The sequence below is a fragment of the Melanotaenia boesemani genome, chromosome 21 (genome assembly GCF_017639745.1).
Source record: "Melanotaenia boesemani isolate fMelBoe1 chromosome 21, fMelBoe1.pri, whole genome shotgun sequence".
Lineage (NCBI taxonomy): Eukaryota > Metazoa > Chordata > Actinopteri > Atheriniformes > Melanotaeniidae > Melanotaenia > Melanotaenia boesemani.
In genome coordinates, this window is record NC_055702.1 from 2,208,162 (window position 1) to 2,231,936 (window position 23,775).

A 23,775-nucleotide genomic window follows, 5' to 3' on the forward strand; every position below is an offset into this window, starting at 1 on the left:
CCATTGCTGTTAGTTTTTATACTCTTGGTTCATTTTAGGCCTTGAACTTCAGTTGGTTAGATTAAGGAAAAGACTGTAGTTATGTTTAAAATAAAGCTCCTCTTCTGAAGCAGAAATACAGGTTTCTCGCTGTTAACCTGTTCCTGAAGGCAACACAAAGAAATTCTCTCCTCCGACCTGTCTTTGAATAAAGTTCTTATTTAAACGTCTGAATCTGCACTGTTTCGTTTAGGCTCAAATTTTTAAACTTGATCATGTTTCAGATACATTTCTTATCTAATGATCTTTTTCCTTTATCTTTTGATTTTAATTGTAAATGATGCTTCTTATTTTCCGTTGTGTGATGTTTGGAGGTCTGTAAAGCACTTTGAATCCCCCTGTTGAAAATAAAATAAACTTGTCTCCCCCTCCATCCATCCCTCCATCCTCTCCTTTATCCTCTCCTCTATCTTCCCCTCCCTCCTCCCCTCCATCCGCTCCTTTATCCTCCCCTCCATCTTCCCTCCCTCCTCCCCTCCATCCTCCCCTCCCTTCTCAGCATCTCTTCCTCTCTCTGACCTACCCGTCATCTTTGATTCTGTCCCGACAAAATAAGCTAATTTTTCATGCTAAGGAAACAAGTATTTTGCTTTGACTCATTAGCAGCTGAGAAAATTCTTTGTGAGTTAAACTTTGATGCTGACTCACTTAAAATAACTCCTGATGTCCTCCTTTCTTTCTTTCTTTGTGACTTCCTGACCACACACAACCACTCTTGGTGCCTCTTGCTTTTCCAGCATGTAAGCAAGAAACTAATCATATCAGCTGAAATGGGTCATGAAGCGGGACCTTCTTGTTACAGATAGATCACTGATCTCTCAGCTGTTTGTGAGACAGACAACTTGGGACATACTGGATATTATAACTCCATTGTTTTATTACTTATATAAGAATGAAATGTTATTAGCTTAGAAAAATGGATCTCCCTCTCTTGCCTGCTGAACCCTGGTAGCAAAGTAACACCGCTCTCCAGACCCGAGTGTCAAACTTTATTTAATAGAAGTGATAAAGTCATCACTGCAGAGCGTTAGGCACTTGTAAAAATGTCAGTAGTTGTCTAACATGCACTCTGCTGCCCTAAGAGGAGCGGAAAATGACAAGCGCTCAGATTAATTTCTCCAGCAGCGCTCAGAAAGTTGATTTGTGCTCCAGCTAATGTCACTGTTGCCGGTTTTGTGTTTGCAAAGTGACTCACTCTCCGCTCTGAGCTTATCTCACACTGATGTGCAGAAGCATCAGAGCAGGCAGGAGACTGACGAGTCGAACCGCAGAGCGGCTGCATGTGACAAGCTGCTCTTCTGAGGTGTTTGCAGCCATTAAAGTTAAAGCTCTGCTGAGCTCTCTCTGACTCCAGCCTCCGACTTCGCTCAAAGAAGCGAGGCGTCCGTGGAGATGCTCGCCTGAATTATTGAACCCTAAACAAACGATGACACACGTCCCCTGCAGAGAAGATGAATCATTGTTCCCACTCAGTTTGTGTTCTTGTATAACTCTTAAACAAGCTTTTCTTTTCTTCAGTTTCACCTTAGCGTGCCGTGTTAGGTGGGTGGTCATCCCCTCAAGTTCTGATTTATATCCGTGAAAATGGAGCAAATGTGAGTTTTATCCTCACCACAAAGGAAAAAGCACACAGAGGACGACTTGTTTGGGCCGGTTGTGTGGATGTAGCAGTTAATGACGTAAAGAACATGATGAGGGTGATCTGTCAACACCAGGGTCTTGGAAGGATCTTCTCGATGATCCGTTTAAATCCAGACTGCAGTCCGTCCAGAGGAAGCAGATGGCGGTGGTGGGAGTACACAGCTCGTTGGTCTGCCAGCAGCACCGCCGTCAGCTTCTTATTAACCAGCAAACGGCAGCATAACCTTTGGTGTCACCAGCTGAGCGGGCCAAGGCCATCTATTAAAGTGACAGCAGCTGAGACAGTGACAAGCAGAAATCATTAGCTTTGACAAATGATGGTTATAATATCACCTCTGCTTACACGGGTCGCTGTGGTGTGGCTGCATAACCTGCTCATCAAATACCTGGAGATGAATGCGTCTGGCTGGACGAGCTGGAAGTCGAGCTGCGTGTGGCCGATCTGGTCAGCATCAGTGAGCTCAGAAATACCTGGAGAACCTGCATACAGATCAATGTCAACATTTAATGCAGCATTGGGTCGTCATGTTTCTGTTTTTGTTTATCATACTTTTTTTTAAAAACTACCAGACTGGTGGTTGGTAGGATGCAGTCACCATTTTTTTTTATTTTTATAGACTAAACATTAATAAGGATAAAAACCGAAAAAGATTAAGAAACCGCTGAAGCTGTTTTTATTTTTTACGCTGTCCAGTGCAGCATCATGACAGCAGAATGACGTTATTTTAAAATGTGCTTTTGCTTATAACGGCTGGACCAGAGAAACGGAAAGAAAAAGGTCGAAAAACAGAGAAACTAAACAGCTGCTGCACCTGGAAAGAAGCAGAAAACATCCTGAAGGCTTCTAGAGAGCAGCAGACCATCTACAGAAGGAAGACTGTACAACCATGAACAGCAACGAAGGTTGCTGAAGCAGTTTTAGCAGCTCTTCACAGCTTCTTAGAAAAACCTTAACGGTGAAAATTCTCTTTTGATGAGATCAAATTCAGTAAAACAGAAAGTGGATTTCTGACGTATTTTATCTGATCTCACACTGATTTACTAACTAATGTTCATCGTAAGTTAAAATGTTCCATGTTTTGTGCCATTTTCCATCTTGGTTCTCTGAAAAACATCTTATTATTCTATGATTATGTAAAAGATGTAGCCTGAGTTGGTAAATTAGATCCTGGAAACAAGACACTTAATTTTCTAATTAGTGAAACTTTTAAACTGCTTATCATTTACTCCGTCAGAAAACATAGAAATGATTCACTTTAGTTCAAGCAGTGATGAAAAACACAATCGCACAATTAGTTTTATACAAGAATATAAAACTCAGATTTTCACAAACAAACCAGATTTATTCCTTTTGTGGCATTTTTCATATTTTTGTTTCCACTGATTTAATTTTTATGTCTGTTTCTTTTTTTTTCCTTCGCAAGCAGCACGACATGCTTACTATAGTAAAACAAACTAGATTAATAAATGAAAGAAAAGAAAACTTTGTAGTTTGTTGTTTTCCTGAAGACAAACCAGCTCCTTGGAAAGTTCTTCCTTTAGGATTTCTGTGTCTTTCCTTTGATTCTCACCAGTTTCAGGGAATTCTGCCCACAGCCTGATACTACCCCCACCATGCCTTACTTTCTCACTGCTGTTCTTAGGACAATGCTTTTGGGCCACATCCTTCTTTAAGCAGAAAGTCTGGCTCTGTTTTTCCAAGTCAAGACTTCAGTGATTAAAGAAACAGCCAACAAATGTTTCCTAACTGGGCTGGAATCACATCACATCCACTCGTATGCGTCAGAATCCGCTGACAGATGGATGCGTCAGCTCGCTGTGCTGGAGCAACACATTTTCCCATTTCCTTAACCTTCTGGTCTATAATCACACTGACTTGATCAGATCATGTGACTTTTTCCAAACAATATCATAAAAAAAATCAGGTTGTCAGCTTCACTTAAAGTTCTGATTTAAAATTCTCCCAGTTTTTGTTTGACCATGATAACTTTAATTTAATTAGACAATATAATTTCAAGTTTTTTTTTTTATATATAGCACATTTACTGCAACCCCACTCGTCCATAATCCTGAACAATAAAACCAGCTAAAATAAAATATTTTTTCTTTCCATATATATGCCTTTTTTTCCATTTTACTAAACAAATGTGTGTTTTTTGTTTTAATACATAGGACTTTTTTCCAGTTTAGACTTGATGATTTTTCTCAATTGTTGGGCTCATAAATTCATAAATTGGTTAAAATGAAAAACAGATCAGATCATTTACGACAAGCTGGGACCTTTTCTGATTAAAGAAAAGTCGCCACCAGAATGAGCGAGGAAATTAAACTGCAACCCGTCTGCGTGGCTGGCCTTACAAAGACATGCTAGCTTTTAAATATGCTCGTGTGACTATCATCACTAACTTGTGTCTGTTTGAAGGATTGTTTGTGCACGTCCAGAATTTAATGTCATGTTTTGGAAGGTTCAATATGTGAGTAACCAGTAGGGGGCAGTGTAAGGAATAATTTGACTGGAAGTAAGGTAAGAGGATAGACGGCGGTAAAAATGATGAAAAGTTCTATGACACTCTGCTCGGTTTAAGGACCTTACATACCATCTACGATGCCTCTGCTGTGGGTTATTTTCTGCCATTAATCTCAAAACAAACCAAACAATAACCTCCTTTATTTTCTCTCGATGTCATTTTGTTCACATCTTACAAATTCAGCAACTCTATCTGGTCTGAGGTCTCAAATGCGCCCCCTAGTGGAATCCTCCAGTAACAACATCGTACGCAAGCAGTTAAACCAAGAACTGAACAAGTGCAAGATAAAAAAACACAAATATTCTCTGCTTTTCTTTTAAATACTGTTGAAATTTTCTTTATATCCCACACAAGTCTGAGAAGAACACAACTCCACACCAGGATTTTAATGTTGGCTTTTTCCCCCGAACTTGGAAACCTTCTAAACATTTTAAAGCAATTTGCAGTTGAAAACTTCACCAGGGGTTGAACCCTTAGAAAGAAAACCTCCACCGTGAATCCTTCATTTTCAATTTTCACTTTTACTTTCAATTTTTTTCCTCATGATGAAAAGTGGCACCTTGGATCCAGAGCTTGTTTGTTATGCTAGCCTTTGCTGCAGCCGCTGGCTGAGCCTCTGTGCTTCATCCCCTCGCCGTCCTCCCAGTGCCCTGAATCTCCCCCGAGTCAAATGATGATGACAGCCATAACATTAGCTGTACAAACAGGCCGCCTCATCAGACCCCTCACATTTTAACTTCCACATTAGCAGAAGCCATATGGTCACACTCGGGCTGAGTACTATTGGCATCTAGAGGCTGCGACCAGCCATATTTCAGTTTCCATAACCTGTCAGGGATATTTATTTCAGCAGTGATTTTCCTCTCCGTCTGTACCTCTGAAACCTCTGAGTCAGAGTCGCTTTGTTCAGCAACCTGAACAAATGTTGGAATTAGCTTCAGGGATGCTGGAGACGGCCGTGGATGCAGCAGAAACAGCAGGACCCCACACCGAGCCGACAGGGGCTGCACGCTTTAACGTTGCAGGTTTAGTGGATTGTGCTGCATCATCCGTCCAATAACACGCTGTGCTGCTCTCATCTGTCTGAAGCTTGTTTGGCTGCATTTCTGCTGAGTAAACAGAGGAGGTGTTGTGATGAATGCTGCTCGGCTGCCCTGATGTCGGACGCGTCTCCAGATGCTGACTGATTCGCTGCACAGAGTTATGAGATGTTTTTTTTAGCTGCTGGTTACTGATGGTTTTCCTGCAGCATCAAACCTCTCATTCAGATTTCTGACGTGCTCCCACTCACTCATTTTCTAATAAATGCCTCTGCTTCTCTTTTCTCGGTGCTGCCCGGCTGTGCTGGCTGTTCATCCTCCCCTTCCCTTCTTCATTGTTTGGATATAAAAGGTAAGCGAAACAAACACGGCTTCTGGTGCTGGCTGCTGTGCATATCTGTATTCTGTTAACCCGAACGTCACGGCCAGCCTCAGTAGCTCGTCTCAGCCCTGACCTCAGCCAGCATCTCTGCTTGCTATTGTTAAATAGATTGAGGCCTTTACTTGGGCTGATTTCCATCAGGGACCAGAATCTGGCCAGACTGGAGGCGAAGATGTGGGCCGGAGCAGAGAAAGGTCGCACTGACCCCATTCAGCCTGGTCTCATTTTCTAACTGGATTTCTCACCACAACACAAGGATGTTAGTCAGTTCTATGAATTCTGTTTGTCACTGGCAAAATTAGTAAAACATAATAGATTTTATTTTCCCCAGATTGACACAGATAAACAGACTTTAACATCCAGCTCATGTTTTTCATTAATAATTTTATTGAATATCAGATGTGATTAATTGCTAATATCTAAGCTAGTTCCCACCAATCCTCAGCATGGTCTGAAGGAACAGTTCTCCAGGGTCCTTGAAGGACTTTCCGAAGCTCTGCTTTCTGTCCAGATGATCCTACACCGTATGGAGACAATGTGGAACACATGATGTGTAAAACTTGTCAACCATTTAGTCCGTAACTTTGTGGAGTTGCAAATGTGTGTTTAAATGAACACACACTTATTAACACAAAGTAAATGTACACACACACACACGATGTTTTACACACATTTTTAAAATTCTGCCTCACATGGATGGATGGATGAGGAAATGGATGGATTCTTGACAGCCACGGTTTCATGGGCTGGCTGTAGCTCAGGAGGACGAGCGATCGTCCACCAGTTGGTGGACTGATTCCAGGCTTCCCCGACTCATGAACCCCACGTTGTCTCCTGACGTGCCTGTTGGGGTGTGAGTGTGTGTGCGTGAATGGGTGAATGTGACATATAGTGTAAAGTGCTGTTAGGGGTCAACATGACTGGAAAAGGGCTGTATAAGTACAGTTTATTTACCATGGAGACCATTTCTGACGAGGCTTCGGCCAACAGTAGATGGATCAGCTGAAGGTCCAGATGCATCTCTCAGGTCCTGGTTCAGGACTTTGCAGGATTCCAGATCCTGTGACTCTGCTGTAGATAGTTTTTAGTCCTGACTCTTCTTCTTTTGTCCTCCTCGTGTCCAGTATCGGCTTCCATGCTGAGATAAGTTTCCAGCTAACAGCTGTTTGGGAATCAACTTGCTGCTGCTAAAATCCTGTTTTCTGTCTGTCAGACTGTCTGATCTCTGCTGGTTTTCACAGACAAAAACAAAGGAAAAAAAAAGAAATATGGGAACAAATGATGCGTCTTTGTGACAGACTGGCTCATCTCTTGAGTTAGAAGCTTTCATTTTTGCCTGAATGATTCATAGGTCAGAGTTAAGTTGCTCTAAAAATGGTCCGGTACAAGCACTGGATGGGAAATGAGGGAAAACAAGGAAAGAAAAGAAGCAGAAAATTCTCAGAAAAACAGCTTTAAAGACCTTCAGAAAGCTGGAGAACTTTACCAGCTTTAAATGGAGTCGGCTGCTGGAGGGAGAAATATGCAGAATGAGTTAAGGCTTAATGAAGGTTCAGTCAGTTCCATCTGTTAATGTCATAAATGGAAGATATCTGGTTTGAGTGAGTGGAAATCAGATCTGTGATCCCTCCACATAAAACTTACATGTTTCCTGATTATCTGAATGAATGAACCCGTTGAGCGAATCCCTCTTTCATTACGCTTTTTATTACCACTGTTTTTTTTTCTGAATTCAACATTGAAACATTTTCTTTGGTTCTTATTTTATCCAGCATGAATCAGCTATAGTTCAGGCTCGGGTTTCTGGAACTCTCTTTGTCGTTCCTGTTAGCTGGAGGTGATTGTTTCTGCCTGAATTATCCTCATATCCCTTTAATAATGTTGAAATTGATTAAGCAATTAGTGGCAAGACACGGTGTTCAGATGGAGGCAGATAGTTGCATTAAGTCGTGTGAGATTAACACCGCCCAGAGCTAAAGTGGGAATAACAGCTGCAGTAATGGGATCTTCTGCATTAACTCCTCATCTGCCATGAATCTGTTGAGGTGAGAAAATAATATCCAGTTTGCCTGGATGGTTTTTATGATTAGGAGGTGGACTGGAGGCATCGTCACATCCTTCTGAGCCGTTGGGATGAAAAGTTCCTGCAGGACTTTGGTTCCACCAGGCTGTTAATGTTAGAAACTAGACTTCAGTTCAGCTTCTGCTTTTACCTGAAACCAGGATGCTGTTGCTTCTGATGCTACGTGGACCCATAACCACCATATTCTGACCCGAGCTGCCTGGTGCACTGTTGGACCTTCATGTGCTGCTACAGGACCCCTGAATCCAGGTAAACGTCCGTACAGTCCATACAGGCCGCCGAAGGAATCCCTCAGTCTTTGTAAGAAGCTCCGACCTCCAGGGAATCCAGAGTAAACTCTACTGCAGCTCTGCTTTTACCCACAATCCCTTGTGGTTCAGGGGTCATTTAAGGCAGTTTGTTCATGCAGCTTCCATTTCTCTGAGCATGACTCAGAAGGAAAAGCTCTCCAGCAGCTTGTTGCAAGGCTGTTAATGAGCCACACACCTGAGCCAGGAACACCTGTTAACCTGCAGGCTGGCGGCCGAATGTCCTCGCTGGCTTCGGAAAACGGAGAGACAAACGATTTGATGAGGATATGTCTGGTCATCAGCGTTGTGATGGTGTGTAACCGGATCTTTCCGTGTTTCAGCCCAGCATCACGTTTAGTAAATTTCATGGATTTGCTGCAGTTTCCTTATTCGACGAAGGATCACAAATATCTGCTGTATCACATATTTTTACATTAAAATATATCATATTATTACATCATAAGTTTAATGGCTTTTACAATAAAACCCGTTTTATTTTCCTTGGATGTTGTTTCCATATTTTCTCCTTGCTGTTAAACAATACTTGTTCTTAAAATAATATAATTTATTTGCAGTTTTTAAAAAGAAAATATACTTGGCTTTTTTATTTAAAAAAATCATTTAAATCTTTGTTAAAATATTTTTTTAAGCTTATTTTTTTCATGATACAAATTTAATTTATTATTGGGATGAAGAATTATGCTTAGTTTTCTTTTTTAATTTTCATTTAATTTATTTCCAGGATGCTGCTTTGTTCAAACTTTCAGCTGCAAAAATATAAACATTCATTTAAATGTAATTTTCTAAGTTTTGCTCTAAAACTGATGTTAGTTTTTGGGACAAATGAAGAATGGTTTGAAAAAAAGAACTATATGGATTTAATGCTTTAAGCTACAGAATATTCTTACTCTACTTTTTCGAGGCACGATGGCTTAAAATCTGCGTATGTGTGTAAAACCACCAACACTGGAATCAAGCTCCTGTGTGAGAACAGCTGATGTTACTTCTTCTTCAGATGAGGGAAAAGTTTTGGGTGGAAGAACGTGATCGGCTCACAAGCTGCACGTCAAGCTGCGCTGCCTGAACATGCAGAAAACACATGAAATTAAAACAGAAAACAATGATGACAAAGGAGTGAAAACAGAGAAGAAAAGAAAAAAAACTGGAAATATGGTTTTCCCTTCATCAGTCATGCAGACTGAAAGCTGCCCGGTGCTCGGACATGGAAGAGAAGGAGCTTTCAGCTTAAATCTATTCACTAAATGCCAGCTGTGTGTTTTCCTCATACAAGCATCAGCTGATAGAAGGAGTCAGACAACAGCAACACAATGAGCAGCACTCGGTGGAGCTTCACCCGCTTCAGTGACACCCGTTACCCCCCCATTAGAAACCTTTGTGTGGGGATAATAGATAATTCCTCCTCCCTGTTTGCCATCCACAGAGAAGTCACAAAGCCAGGTGGAACTGGAAACCGCTCCAAAAGCTCCGCTTCAGTTCGCCTTAACCAGCTGCATGCATGTTTACGGGGATTTTCATTCAATCTGGACCCTGTAACAGCCAATCAGAGTAGAGTAATACAATAAAACTAAATGCACTAACAAGGGAATTTAAGTTGGAAATAAAATTCAAAAGAAATAAAAATCCAGCTTTATTTGTATTGCACCAATTCACAACATGATCACCTCGGGGCACTTTTCAGACAAAACCAAATCAAACCAGTTCCAGTTTCTAATAACTTCATTCATACAGGCCAGTTCTTAAATAAATTCTAGCCTCTCTAACCCACCACACATATACTGCTAACACAAATTTAGGACAATCTGCTTTTTGTATGACGTCAGAATGAACCCAAGGGCCCATTCACACTGGTGCAGTCTGGTCCTCTTCCATGAAGCTTGGTCAGTTTCTACGGATAGTCCGGTCTGTTTGTAGCAGTGTGACTTTGGACTCTGGTGCGGACCCAGTCCACCTGAAAACCAGGGCTGCTTGCAAGTAAGTTAAATCCATCAGTCTCATGTCATTCAGATTCATGTCACTGTCACATGAAGCTGAAGAATGAAACATTTTGATAACAGCAGCTTATTTCAGTTAGATGTTTACATTTTTTTCCTTTATTTCCACATGTATGGAAACTGACTTAAATTCGGATGATTAGGTAGCCAGCGAGACTCAAGGCAGATGAAACAAGCTCTAGCCTGGAAACAAAACAATGCTGTTATCTTAATCTGGCTCCCTGGACTGGCTTTGGATGGCTGGTTATCAAGTTCCCCTGGAATGTTATGCAGTCTGAGACAGGCCCTTCAGGTGTAATGTAGAGATGCCTCTTTTTCCCCCTCAAACGTTACTCTCTGTTGTTGTCTACTCTTGGGCAGGTTTGTACTGGAAAAAAAATAAAGTGTTGCACCTGTTGCAATGGCGATAAAGTTTCATTCATTCATTTATTTCCTATAACTTTTCTGTAATGACCGTTTCAGGAAGACCCGGAAATTCAGCCCACATGGTGATTTAACAGTTTTTTAGATGCAGAAAAGGAGCTAACGGACGGCAGGTGCAGCAGCCAGGCCCGGGAGGAGGGGCTAGGCAGATAGCGGAGGTCGGTCCAGATAAAGGTCTAATCCAGGTAGGCAGAGTTCAGGATAGTCCGGCAGGGATCAGGCAATCAGGGAGTCCATGAGTGGCAGCAACGTCAGCAACAGGGAGCTAGAACAAGACAAGATTTACTACAGAATAACAGGGAAGGTAAATGACCGTCTGGCAGGGAAGCAGACATTGAGGAGGGATTATATAGGGTGATGAACAGGTGAGGAGAGTGAGTGCTGATGAGACCCAGGTGGAGCAGATGAGCCTGATTGCATGAGCTGCAGGCGATGCAGGCCGGCCCTCATGACACTTTTCAGTATTAATGAGGTTTGCTAGTGAAACAGCTGTAAAATCCAGTAGTCATCAGACAGCTATGCACATATCTATGAAAGTTCAGATATCTGGTGAGAGTGAAACAGTAAAAGGAAGCAAGGAGACGTCTTCTCTAAATCATTGCTGCTGGTTCATTTAGGAGCCATGAATGTGGGGAGACAAATAATGAACAGTTTCTAAAACACAAATCTGAGCAGGGCCTTCTCTAACAAAGTAGCTGACAGGGTTTATGCTTCAGATATGCAGGGGCGGGTCTAGAAAAGTTTTGATGGGGGGGCCAGGAAGAGGTAAGGTTTGCACAAATAAGACCTTTGTATGCATTACGGCTTATCAGGCAGATTTCAGTCATAGTCACAAATGGTGATTCATCGGATTAAAATTTTAATCCACTGACAGCCCTGATAATAACCTTCACAGACGAAATTAATGAAACTTTATGTAAGCTTCTGAATGTTCAACCTTCCCAGTGTTTGTTCCGCAACATGCTGATGTTTAACACGATGTTTGACCAAAAACAAAAGAAGCATCTGAACCACAGACCTCTTCATCATCCTCTTCATCAGACCAAGACCAAGTTATTTTATGTTGTGATGTACCCACTACTTTGTTAGAGCAGCTTCCTCTGGTTCTCATCAGGCAGAGCCGAAGGTTTGAACCCCTTCATCGACAAAAATGACTTCAGATGCGTAAAATGATGATGTTTACACTCTTAAAATAAGTGGGAATTTACTTTTTTTTTTACTTATTATCTTTTGAAATGAACAACAACACAGTTATTTATTCAAAATGTTCTTCTCAGTGTTTTTAATCTGCTGGATCTCTATTACAATGTGTCCCAAAACAAATATGTGCACAGTTTTAAAAATCTGGAGAAAAGACTAGATTTTATTTATTTATTGTATCTCACATCTAATTTCTCTGAAATTCTTTCTATTTCTGCAATTTTAAATCAACAAACATTTAATTCGCTAAGATCTCAACAAATATCAGCTTTTCTTCACATTTTCATGTAAAATGATGAAACTAAATAGTTTTATTTTTGCTGCAGGTCAGATTTGGAGGTCGTGTTTGGCTGATTCATGTTGGAACGCTCCCCGTTCAGATAACATGGTTACAGGGACGACCTCTGAATGAAACTGTTGGCTTCAGTTCAGCCTTGAATATTCTGGCCTTAGAAGAGGTTTTGCTGCACATTGTGTTGGAATAATGAGCTCATTGTGTGGAAGCTCATTTCCTGAGATGATTGAGAGCACCGAAGGTGAAGAGGTCGACTTCACATTTTCTCCCCAGCAGCACCAACCGGAAACTTGAGGAGCTGATTTTACTCTTCAAGTTTCTTCTTCAAGTGTTGAGAAATGTGTCCGTTCACATATTATATATAAAAATGAAAAACTCAAAATAGTTTAAAGAATTTATAATATACAATTTCTATGAAGATATATAAGAATGTATAAAAATTATTCAGTTTATTAAACAACTTAAAGTCTCATGCAGATACAGCTGTGACGCCTCGATGGTATAAATGAACCCATCAGTCTACGCTACCTTATACACTGATGAAGGTAGGATGCCAAAAACAGTGTTATTTATACCCATTTATTAAGGTAGGAGGCCTCACCGGCATAGCTTAAAACTGTTTCTATTAATAAACTTTATAATAATGAAAAACTCTAAACAGTTTATTTTTCTATGAAAATACACTCACACATATAAAAGTCTGTTTATATAACATAGAAATTTTTATTTCTTTGTGCAGAAACCTATTAAATCATGTAGTTTTTTTAACGAGGCACAGTAGCAGAGCAAAAACTCAGCGATTAAACACACAAACGAGGGAGGAAAAAGAAAAAGTTCCAACGTTCGGTAGCGTCTCCGAGCCACCTGGCTGCTTCGTGGAAAAGTGTGACATCTCTGTGAAGAAATGATTAATGGCACCCGGTTGAAGTGTGAAAGCTCAGTCGGGGAAGCGTTTTCCAGCATGAATCGTGCTCCACAAAATTCCATCACTGATGAATGCAGAGGAGGAAGGTTTTATTTTACTTATATAGAGTCTGCAGCCTCCTTTAGGCGGTGGCTGGATGAGGCTGGATGAGGCTGGATGAGGTGAACGCCGTCAGCTTCATTCACTGCAGAATTATTGAATTCTTCTCTCTGCTTCATGTATATGTTCAGTTTGTTTGAAGATTTTATTCTTAGACAGTTGGATATGAAGATGCAGCATTTTCAGTAAATGGTGTGGATTCCTCCTCAGCTGCACCAGCCTGAACACACATCTAACTATGCTGCGTGTAACTGAGGTTTTTAGTGACGGCTGCCAGCTCTGCCACGTCACGAAAGCCTCACGAGGCTGAGAAATGACTGCACCCCAAAAGATGGACCAGCCAAAGCGGCCCATCAGGTTTCTTTTTTCCTTTGTGGAATGCTTTTACAACATTCCTGGAAAACAACCTGGAGATCAGCAGCATCCGTTGACAAACTAGACAATTAACATTAAACTCCAGTCGCCTCGTTGTTGACATGGTAACAGGAGACATCAGCAGATGATGCTGCAAACTGTACAAACAGGACTTTTACACTGTTGTACACTGAGCTCATCTTAAATCCACATGTGATGTCAGTACATACTCTGGCCAGTTTAAACCTGAACAGGCTGCATCATGTTGCTGACCTACAGTAGTCTGGTGAGTCCGAGGGTTTGGAACAGTGAGGCAAAGACGGCCAGCTGCTCCCGGATGTTGGAAAAGTTCCCAGTAAGGAGAGTATATTCCTAATGTACAGTCCTGAGTCTGTCCTGGTCTGATACCATGAGGGTCAAGAGGGACAGAATGCCATCTGGTGTTGCTGCAACAGCCTCAAAAACAAAAAAAATCCTAAACCCTCAATGATGAGAAAACACTCTGCATGATAAGGGCCCGCCATCTTTGACTTTTATTTTTTCATAGCAAAGGAAAATTCATAGCGGTCGCTTGTAGGTCAGGTTTGAGTGGGACAAATCAAACTGGGTTTGATCCAGTAGCCATTTTAACCACAAAATCCCCATTTTTAAAGAAAAAAAAGATAACAGCCCATTTTAATAGCATCATGTGTAGTTTTCATAACAGTAAAGTAAATGTTTACAGCTCAGAAAGCATTTTATGCTGCACTACCCCTTAAAAAAGAAAAGCTTTTCCTCTCAGCGATGCACAGACTGACATGTTTCTGCAGAACATTCAGATTTGAGGAAAAGTGAAAGTAAAGTTTGGATAAGTTGGGCACATCACTGTTGAACTGCTCCTGACCTTTTTGTTTCCTCCTCTTCCCTCTGGATGCCTGACGGCCAGCAGCGACCCAGTTACTGACAGAAACATCGGTTTCTCTAATTTCACCTGAATATCTTCTGGTCTCCGCTGCAGATGGACGGTCGTCTGGATGCAGAGGGATATAATTTAGCATCGTAGAGGAATGTGTGTGTTGAGCGTTCGAATGTGACTCAGCTCTGCTCTTTCTTGCCACATTATTTAGAGGGATTTCCATTTTCTGTCTGCAGGCTAATTACAGCAGCTGACCAGAGATGTTAGGAAGTATTTCTGCGTATATGTGACGCACAGCCTGTGTTTGTGACTGTTTGTGTCTCAGAGAGCACAAATACGATTGACCTGCTGACATTTATACTATTTCTATTACGTTGGAGAGGACAGTATAACTGGATCTGTCAGATTCCTCTGAACAACTGATTAATGCCAGATTAACCCATGGCTACTGCGGCAAGACATGAAGAAGCATTTTTTTTTAACATGTCTGTGAATCTTTTCTCTGCTTCAAGGCATGAACACCATAACCCCCTCCAAGAATCACTAATGATGCCTCTGATACAGGAACACATATACAGGATGTGCTGGTGTGGCTGCTGTGTGATTCGTGTTGAGGCTCTACGAAGACGAAGGCTGTTAATTAAACTAAAGGTCAGAGTGAGGCGGGAGGCGCTTGACGGGCAAGACAACATGTCTGCTAACAAGTTCCTACACACTTCTGTGTGTGTGCTTGAAATCCAAAGCGTCCGTCTCTTTTCATTTTACTAAACTGTCAAGTCTGCCTGAAAAGTTCTCATGAAAAGAGAAACATTCCTCCCCATCACCTGCTCAGGGGATTAGAAACACATTTCAGCTTGGCAGCTCTGACACCTCTGAGTGCACTTTAAGTTAAAATTGTTAACTTCATCTGTGTCACACACGTCTCAACTCTCCGATAAGAGATCAGGAAATGAGACAATAATGAAATGAAAGCACAGCAGCTGCAGAGGATGAACTGGAAAGATTTTTATTTCACTTGTTTTTGTGACGATTCTGCAGGTGCAGAAGCACTCTTCATTTAGCTAATATGGTTATTCTTTCAAGAAGCAGCTGTTTCTGTTTTCGTAATGAGGTGTCTCTAGAAGGGTGCTGTGTCCAAAACTGAATGTCCTGTTTCTACACAATAGCTGTCCTGATTTTTGTTGTTTTTTTTGTTTGTTTTTAGCTTAGTTTCTGAGTTGGTAACTCCTGCTACCCCCATCACTGTCTAGTGATGCATTGTAAAGTAAAAATCCCCCTTTGAATATTGGTGCAGCAGATGCATCAGGACCCAACACGAAAGAAAATCAGAGATTCAACCAGATTTACATGATCTGAAAAGAGTGGATGCAGGGCAGTTGTTTCTCAGTAACTGTCAGAGACACCACCCACTGCATTACTGTCTTTAATTAAGAGTCCTGCCCAGCCACAGACTGGCAACCTTTCCAGGTTTACCCTGCCTCTCACCTGCTAATGGTTGGGATAGCTCCAGCCACCTGTGACCCTAAACTGGACAAAGCAGTCAATAAATAAAAAAAACAAATCTATACAGTTTAATATAATGCCAGTTTCATGTAAGGTTTACACAGTTCCCCATAAGTTTTATATTCTTTCCTGTAAGCTTTATATAGTTCCCTGTAAGGTTTATATAGTTCCCTGTAAGGTTTACACAGTTCCCTGTGTGGTTTATATAGTTCCCTGTAAGGTTTACACAGTTCCCTGTGTGGTTTATATAGTTCCCTGTAAGGTTTATATAGTTCCCTGTAAGGTTTACACAGTTCCCTGTGTGGTTTATATAGTTCCCTGTAAGGTTTATATAGTTCCCTGTAAGGTTTACACAGTTTCCTGTGTGGTTTATATAGTTCCCTGTAAGGTTTATATAGTTCCCTGTAAGGTTTACACAGTTCCCTGTGTGGTTTATATAGTTCTCTGTAAGGTTCATAAAGTTTCTCTGTAAGGTTTACACAGTTCCCCATAAGTTTCATATTCTTTTCTGTAAGCTTTATATAGTTCCCTGTAAGGTTTATATAGTTCCCTGTAAGGTTTATATAGTTCCCTGTGTGGTTTATATAGTTCTCTGTAAAGTTTATATAGTTCCCTGTAAGTGTTTATATAGTTCCCTGTGTGGTTTATATAGTTCTCTATAAGGTTTATATAGTTCCCTGTAAGCTTTATATAGTTCCCTGTAAGGGTTATATAGTTCCCTGTAAGGTTTATATAGTTCCCTGTGTTGTTTATATAGTTCCCTGGAAGGTTTGTATAGTTCTCTGTAAGGTTTATATAGTTCTCTGTAAGGTTTACACAGTTCCCCATAAGTGTTATATTCTTTCCTGTAAGCTTTATATAGACTTCTTTGTAAGGTTTATATAGTTCTCTGTAAGGTTTATATAGTTCTCTGTAAGGTTTACACAGTTCCCTGCGAGGTTTATAGTCTTCTCTGTAAGGTTTACACAGTTCCCTGTAAGGTTTATAGTCTTCTCTGTAAGGTTTACACAGTTCCCTGCGAGGTTTATAGACTTCTCTGTAAGGTTTACACAGTTCCCTGTAAGGTTTATATACTTCTCTGTAAGGTTTACACAGTTCCCTGTAAGGTTTATATACTTCTCTGTAAGGTTTACACAGTTCCCTGCGAGGTTTATAAGTAAGTTTATAGACTTCTCTGCAAGGTTTACACAGTTCCCTGCGAGGTTTATAGACTTCTTTGTAAGGTTTACACAGTTCCCTGTAAGTTTATAGACTTCTCTGTAAGGTTTACACAGTTCCCTGTAAGTTTATAGACTTCTCTGTAAGGTTTACACAGTTCCCTGTAAGTTTATAGACTTCTCTGTAAGGTTTACACAGTTCCCTGTAAGTTTATAGACTTCTCTGTAAGGTTTACACAGTTCCCTGTGAGGTTTATATTGTCCCCTGTAAGGTTTATAAAGTTCCCCGTAAGTTTTATATAGTTCCCTTGAAGGGTGTTCAAGAATCAAGATTTAAGATTGAAAGTGTCATTTACCCTGTAAGGAAACAAGTTTCCCTTATCAATGACATTCTTACTTTGCAAGGAGCTGCATGAGGGTATCTAGTTCCCTGAGAGATTTATATATCCCCTGTTGGGTTTATATAGTTCCCTGTAAGGTATACACAGTTCCTTTGAAGGTTTGTACAGTTTTCTGCATGATTTTTAAAGTTCCCTGTGAAGTTTAAGTTTCTGTACTGTGGACCTCTATTTTCGCATATTTCCACAATATAATAACCTGCGTCTGATGTTTCAGTTATGCTGAGCACCAGCAGCAGCCTGATCGAGCTGCCTCTTCCTACTGAAGCAACTTCTATAGATATCATATTGTTGTTAGTCTGTAGATCTTTTTTATCGGTATATGAGATTGTGAAGGGTGCTTTTCTGTATTACACTGTACTATACCATCATATACATGGCCCTATATAGACAAAGACACATCTTTGCCCAAACCTCCGGCACACTTAGTAACCAGGATCACCAGAATATTTTCAGATTCATAATATTTCTGTCAGAGAGACTGTTTCTGTTAGTCTCATGGCAGTGAAGGCAAACTCTGAAGTTCTTGTTTGGTGTGAAATCATGTTTCAAAGTTCACTTGAAGCTCATTTTAGACCTCATTTGACATTATATCCATTACGAGTTGTCATCCTTTCAGTTGTCATCCTCATGATTTGTGAACATCATGTCAGACGTCTGTGAGGTTTCATGTTCAAACGCCCATGAGGAGGCGACCTCAGTGTCTCAGTTTACATCTGCAGACAGAGCTGCTGTTTGTGCTGAAAACATGCGATAAAAAACATTTACCACCTCATCTGTTTTTCTCAGTTCAAATGTGTTTTCACAGGAGGCCTCGCTGCTGATGATATTCACCTTAACAGCCTCATTTTTGTCTACATCTCACTCTTCAAATCTCATTTTTCCTGATGTGCCTGCAGGGCAGCATCATTCTCTCTTCAGTGTAGCTCAGCTTGTGTTTGTTTTCATCAGTTCAGTTGAATTTTTATGAAACAAGAACAATAAGTTTTGCTTAAGGCTGCTGACTGCTATTACATCTTAGCTTTATAATATCCTGTGTGTGTGTGTTGGAGGACACATTTCATGATATTTTAAAGGACCCATATTATACATTTTTTTAACAATTTCATATGGGTATCAGAGGTCCAACAAAATTGTTTTTAAAATGTATGACCCCAAATTCAGCCTTGGTCCTTAATTTCAGCCATTCCAAATGTGGCTTAGTGAGCTCTAATGAGAGCGGGCTCTTTCTGTGTTTGAACCTCTAAACGGCACCACCTTTAATGAGTGGTGCCGTCCACGCCGCTCAATGGGAGAGGATCCGGCTTTCGCTGGCGCCCACTCAGTGATTTTAGAGGGTAAGCTCAGCTACCCGGGGGAGCAGGTCAATGACAGTGTCCACTGCGAGGAGGAATGGTTTTTCCCTTTGTGATGTCACAAGGGGAAGGATCTCAGATTTACCCGTTCGTAGCAGACATTCGCTAAAAAATGGAGCAAGCAAGTGAAAAAGGTGACAGAATTTTCTAATTCTTGGGCCTCGTACACAGGCTATGAGGACACATAAGACTGTTAGAAAACCTTTAGAAGGTAAATTTAGCATATTATGGGACCTTTAAAGTCCATTTAGAGATGATTGTATGATTAAATTAAGTTTAATTGTTCTTTTTTTTTAGCTGAAAGTTGGTTTGGAGGTGAGTCTGATGAGGCTGAAATAGGGTTCTGGTCTCATAAATGGGATGGGAATTTGAAGGCAACTCACAATTCAGATGCCACAACAAAGCCTTTGGTTCCTGTGTGTAACATGGTTTCTCATATTTATGAGCAACAAAGGAAAAGTGGTTCATTTATTTGTTTTATTATTGCTGTATTAAATTCAGAATTGTTAATTATTAAACTAAAAAAGTAATTAAATTGAATATTTAATCATAACATGGTGAATTATTAAATCTTTATTGCTGTGATGGAAAACAAGTGTTTATGTTTTTTTGTTTCTTAAATGCTCTCAAAAGTAGTTGTAGGGAGAATCAGATGCACAAATTTGGGGGAGAAAAGCTGATTTGGAGCCTGAACTCGAGCGAGCCATCATTATTTCATTATTCCGGAGTGCAGATTAGTCATTAGCTAAAGTTAACTGGACATTTCTGGGTAATGGACATTTTCATTCTCACACTCAACATATTCTAATTTCATGTATTTGTTTCCTGCTTTTAGGAGACTAAATGGAACATAGCTGCCACTTTGGTTATCAGTTATGCACTCTGTCTTTATACTGTGTCAATGTGTCCGCTGTGGAGGGTGTAATCATGTCATTAGGGCAAATACCTCAAGAAGCAGGGAAGTGTATGTGCAATTAGCTTGCACTTACCCTCAAAACCATCTTATTTCTTTGTTGCTCAACCAAAGCCAAAAATGGATATTATAATAAATGTTAGAAAAAAATAGCATAAGCCTTAACTTGATGTTTTTCTCCTGCTTTTTAGGTCAGTAGGAACCTTTAAACCACGTTGATTCAGGATTTTTTTTTTTTTTTTTTAATCCCGACTGCCCTTTTTTCCATTTTCTTTCTCTGCTATACGTTTTGCATTCATGCAGTTTAATTATCATCCATGACTCCTGCCTGTTAACTGCTTCTACATCAGGTGAAGAAGATGCTCCATTTTTTAACCTTCCGGAGATCACATGATCACACGTGTGCATGCACATGCACATCTAGTCACCATGTAGGGCTGTAAGTCAACATGGATAGCCAAACAGAGACACAATGTCCTCAAACAGTTTGGGCTCCAGTGCGTTCCTGAATGACTGTGTCAGGTGTCGGTGTTGCTTGTTCAAACTCACACAAGTACACACAAAATCATGCTTCTGGACACCCCCTCCTGGACAAAGAATTCTGGGTAAATTGAAGGCCTGCTGTGGAGTTGAGGTCAAAACTCAGAACACCTCAGCGATACTGACAGGATGATGATTTTACCGCCTGATGAAGGTCCAAATCTGGTTGGCTACTGTACATGAAGCATATAGGCTAAAGAAGGGCCACTGTCTGGTGGAAGGAGCAGGTTGGGGTAGATATAATTATGTATGTGGCATGTCCTCTAAATTATTGATTCTTAACCATGGAGCGGGACCACAGAACTGATCAACTAGAAGCAAGAGATGCACAAAATATTGCACAAGAACAATCTGATTCATTAAGTACGGTTTAGTAAGCGGAGCGGAGAGGCCTGTCTGGAGCGTTAGCTAACACTGGCTATCACAGAAGCTCTGAGACCTTCAACACTAAACAGCATCTGGAAACCAAACATCCAGCACTCGACAGAAAGATGCTGGAATTTTTAACAATCAACTGAGCTACAGATGCAGAAAACTTCTGTCATGTCTGAAAATTCTTTAAAAAAAACAAATAGTTTATTAACTTTGTTGTTATAGTTTATTTAGTTTATTAAATGTTTTGTATGTAAATATCTAAAGCTATGAATTCATTTAGTTTATTTAATTTGAACCGGTTATTATTTTAAATGTTTTTTATCACTGCATCATTTTATTGATAGAATTTCCATCTTTCCCCTTCAGTGTCTTTTTCCAAGGTCCTTTTTTATGCTATAAAATCTAATATTTACTAGATTGAACGTCTATAATCCTGACATGACATTCAGAAACAGTCATAAAGTCTCGGGCTCGGTTCACCAATCAAACAAACAAACACCTTTCAAAAATGTCGTATCAAATAAAACCTTGAACCATGAGCAGCAGAAACTCTGACGATCACACATGTCGTTTTCTTGGTTCTGCTGTGTCCTGTCTAGTTTTTATCACGGGGTAAGCAGAGCTCTTGCCTCCTCACTTGAAGAGAAAAACTTCGGTTCAAGTAGGCTCAGATTATTAGTTCTTCAGGCTTAAATGTGTCCTCGTTCCTACCTTTGGGTTTCCTTCCTTCTGGATCCTGATTGGTGTCTGACTGATTGGCCACGCCCTCGCCCCGCCTCCCTTACAAATATTGCTCCCAGCGCTGAAACTTCATTCAATTAAAACTGCGATTGTGTCAGAACCATAGAAGATATCAAAATGCTCTTTCAGGGGAAAATATTTGGTCTTTTGTGACCTTTTCAAACTTTGGATGAAGTTGCTATGGTAACGTGTGTTTGAGGATTCCAAAGTGGGCTTCATTTTGTAAAAATTTCGGCAAAACTCCTTTATTTTCTGTGGGGAAAATGAAGCAGGTTTTTTGGTATCGTGTCACCACCAGCAGTGACAGCACGCCCATAATTACGTTAGTTACGTTAGTTTAGCTGTGGAAGCAACCAAGCCAATCAGACTTATCCTCACTGTGTCTGATGGACCACCAGCCCCACCAGTGACCCCATTGCATCACCCCTCTGAGGAATTATGCACACCCACAGACCTACACCAACACAGACATGTTACACAACACAGTGAAATTTTAACTGTGTAGTAAAACAGCGGTTTATGTTGTAGTCCACAGTGAGCTGGCTGCAGGCGCTAACACAGCCTCCACCGTCAGGAGGGAAATTATCAAGAGAAGGATGAGCAAGAAAATAGATCCAGGGCAGAGAAAGAAGAAGCTATGTAGAGAGAAAACAGAAAATATTGTAGATGCATGCAGGCTTTTTTTTTTAAATCCCCTTCCAGCTTAATTTAGTTTAGAAGATAAAACATCATGCAGGCAGTTTCATGGAGGAGATACAGTAAAACCTAAGCTGTAGTCCGAAAAATGTACAGTATGAGCTAAACTGACCACGGTAATACATTCAAGCATCTGAAATGAAAAACACTAAATAGATGATTAAATAAATTCACCAAAATTAAGTTAGCTCGGGTTCTGGCTGAGGAAGAACCATTTCTGTCCTTTCAGTCCTTTGTCATGAAACTCTGTGGATGTGTGGAGTTTGAGTCTCTTCAGCTCTCGACACATTTCAGTGAACTCCATCTTCTTCAGCTGTCCATCAAACCCTTCAGCAGAACCAGCTCTCCAGTTCCCAGTTAGAAAAGTCTTATTCCGTCTCCCTCATTTAAGTTTTCCCCTCCATGCTAACGGCCGTCTCGCCTCAGAAAGCAGCCTCTGCTCCTTTTACTCCCATTACTTTGGGAAGCTGAACTCACCAACGGAAACCCAGCACGTTTTAAAAATCAGCCTTTATGTGGGGTCGAGCTTGCTCCTGTAAATTAGATTTAAATGACTGCATGTAGAAGTCATGGATTCCAGTTTGTTATAGACTTTTATACACAAATGTGAAACTCATTTGTGTATAAAAGTCTTCAACCAACCCTCCTTTCTCTGTATATAACCAGGAAAACAGGACATATGTGCAGCGATTTATTAAAATACAGACAATTATATAGAAGGTCTAAAACCTCTTGGAGAAGCTTTTTAATGTTACTCTTCAGGAAAAGTTCTCCAGGATCCTTGAAGGACTTTCCAAAACTTTTTGCATGTTTCTGTTTTTTGTTCAGTTCTCTGTCCAGATGATCCTACACTGATTCAATAATGTTGAGGTCCGAGTTCTGTGGAGGATCCATCCCTCCATCAGACCCTTCCGGGTTCTGTGGAGGATCCATCCCTCCGTCAGACCCTTCCGGGTTCTGTGGAGGATCCATCCCTCCGTCAGACCCTTCCGGGTTCTGTGGAGGATCCATCCCTCCGTCAGACCCTTCTGGGTTCCATCCCTCCGTCAGACCCTTCCGGGTTCCGTGGAGGATCCATCCCTCCGTCAGACCCTTCCGGGTTCCGTGGAGGATCCATCCCTCCGTCAGACCCTTCCGGGTTCTGTGGAGGATCCATCCCTCCGTCAGACCCTTCTGGGTTCCATCCCTCCGTCAGACCCTTCCGGGTTCTGTGGAGGATCCATCCCTCCGTCAGACCCTTCTGGGTTCCATCCCTCCGTCAGACCCTTCCGGGTTCCGTGGAGGATCCATCCCTCCGTCAGACCCTTCCGGGTTCTGTGGAGGATCCATCCCTCCGTCAGACCCTTCCGGGTTCTGTGGAGGATCCATCCCTCCGTCAGACCCTTCCGAGTTCTGTGGAGGATCCATCCCTCCATCAGACCCTTCTGGGTTCTGTGGAGGATCCATCCCTCCATCAGACCTGTTCTCACTAATCTTCAGTCCAGTTCTTGGGTCATGTGACCTACATCAGCCTTTTGTCACTGTTTCCTTCCTTAAAAGTGACTTCTTAACAGCCACATTTCCATGGAGACCATTTCTGATGAGGCTTCAGCTAAAGGTCCAGATGCAACTCTTTGGTTCTGGTTCAGGTCTTTGCTGGATTTCAGATCCTGTTCCTCTGCTGTAGATAGTTTTTAGTCCTGACTCTTTTGTCCCCCTCGTGTCCAGTTTTTGCCTCCATGCCAAGTTTCCAGCTACCAGCTCTTTGGGAACCACCTTGTTGCTGCTGACATTCTGTTTTCTGTCAGACTGTCTGATCTCTGCTGGTTTTACAGATGAAACTAAAGATAATGAGAACAAATGATGCGTCATTGTGAGAAGCTGGCTCATCCTTTGAGTTAGGAGCCTTTTT

General features: G+C 41.1%; 1 protein-coding gene and 1 long non-coding RNA gene across 2 annotated transcripts in view; one reads left to right on the forward strand and one right to left on the reverse strand.

The window, feature by feature from the left end:
• grid1b (glutamate receptor, ionotropic, delta 1b) overlaps positions 1–23,775 on the forward strand; it is a 552,168-nt gene that overhangs the window by 181,595 nt on the left and 346,798 nt on the right. The gene's annotated exons all lie outside the window — the stretch shown is intronic.
• On the reverse strand, positions 6,707–23,737 carry LOC121632705. The gene is made up of 3 exons (XR_006008954.1): positions 23,655–23,737; positions 13,390–13,392; positions 6,707–6,726 (listed from the first exon to the last, which is right to left on the reverse strand). It is a non-coding gene; the product is annotated as an uncharacterized LOC121632705 (long non-coding RNA).